Below are 1,612 nucleotides of genomic sequence, written 5' to 3'. Positions count from 1 at the left end.
CATTCTATCTATAGATAGTATGCAAATGACGTCACTCAGGCCTTTGTTATTGTTTTTGCCATCCGCGTTTGTGAGTTGTTCTCACTAAACTGTATCAACCAGACTCTAAAAGTTCATGGTTACACAGAGTGGGTGTGTTGGTCCGTTATACTTCCGGATGGCAATGTTGTGAACTCCTTGGCCAAGCGCATTCTATCTATGTTAACGATGGCAACGATCTGATTGACAAAATAGTAAACACCGTGTTGAGACCTTCTATGATTGTATGATATGATGTTTGGCTCCATATAATCATTGTCGTTGATGCTCTGTTTAGACGGACATATCTAGAGTCATAGAGGGGATTCAATCCAAGAGACCAAATCAAATTTGAGTGAAATTTCACATCTAAATGTGAATGAACGACACAGTATTATTATTATTTGTTAATGTTCTTGCCAGTGACAACTGGTGGGTGGGCCGTTTTCTTCTTTTTTTTCCCACTTGTCACGTCAGTTTCAGTTTGGTCTCGCCAAGATAATCTAAAGTATAAGTTACTTCACTACTCACACTCACAGCATTTGTCACGAACGTCTATTTTTTTAGGTTTATTTCTTTTTTAAAAGAAAATAAATTCTGTTTGTTCTTAACGTTAAGCAACTCTTCCGTTCTGGTTGGCCGAAAACACGATGTGATGATAACGATAACAATGATGATGATGATGATGATGATGATGATGATGATGATGATGATGATGATGATGATGATGACGGAGGTGGTAATGATGACGTAAAATTGCACACTCAACTTGACCTCAATTCCAAAAGATTAAATCGGTACATTATTATAAGGTATTATAATCATAATCACAATTTATAACATCCACAGCACGTAATCCTTACCTTTTTGCACTCCCCGAGCAAACTATGAATAATTGTTGTCAATTATTGTGGTCAGTCTATTAACACTTTCTAAAACAGAAGTTTGGAAAAATGTGTATAGAATAATGTAAGTTCCGTGTCCGAATAGTCGTCATATAAGAATCAAATAAGTCCAAAAATAATCGAAAATCCAACACACACAACAAAAACCATCTCCTAAATTAAGTAGAAAAAAAAAAAAATAAGGTACTAGCTACTGGAAATAACTATACACTACACTGTAATGAAAAATAAAACTGTTTGACCACAATGGCCTTGATTGTATCTAAGGCTTAAATTTTTGTCTCTTAGTCCATGGAGCTAACCTACTTTTTAATTTTAAGCCGAGTAATAAGTATAATCGTAGTCGTCAACAAAATCATTATCATTAAACTTTATACACAGACCGGGAGGGTGTAGTAGTAAAAGTCACCGATAAAAGTGTGAGGATAGTTGTAGACAATCGCAACATACAGAGTCCGTCCACTGCTAAAACGAGATAAAAACTGACGATAGAGTGTGTACATTATTTATAGGATAATGCATTCACGTTAACTAAAACACACGCTTACACACACACACTCATGATACACACATACACATACGCACGTTGTGTATGTATGTGTATATATATACCTATTCACAATAAGTACCTACAAAACTGAAGCAGGTCATTCTCAATCATCCATAATATATAATATATTAATATTATT

General features: G+C 34.9%; 1 protein-coding gene across 4 annotated transcripts in view; it reads right to left on the bottom strand.

Moving 5' to 3' along the window:
• The window catches only part of LOC144975329 (microphthalmia-associated transcription factor-like), a 101,933-nt gene extending 100,564 nt beyond the window's left edge, over positions 1-1,369 (bottom strand). For 2 of the 4 annotated variants that reach the window (XR_013645892.1, XM_078919303.1), the window contains exon 1: positions 882-1,323. The gene's annotated coding sequence lies outside the window, so the exon portion shown is untranslated. Of the gene's footprint in view, positions 1-881 lie in introns of all 4 variants that reach the window. The other 2 variants (XM_078919304.1, XM_078919309.1) reach the window with 2 other exon arrangements.
• Positions 1,370-1,612: the final 243 nt, after the last annotated feature.

This window comes from Berghia stephanieae, chromosome 6, assembly GCF_034508935.2.
Source record: "Berghia stephanieae isolate SIO BIC M18660-M18661 chromosome 6, UCSD_Bste_1.3, whole genome shotgun sequence".
Classification (NCBI taxonomy): Eukaryota; Metazoa; Mollusca; class Gastropoda; order Nudibranchia; family Aeolidiidae; genus Berghia; species Berghia stephanieae.
Note: the sequence above shows the minus strand (reverse complement) of the source record. Positions and strands in the feature narration are given on the sequence as shown.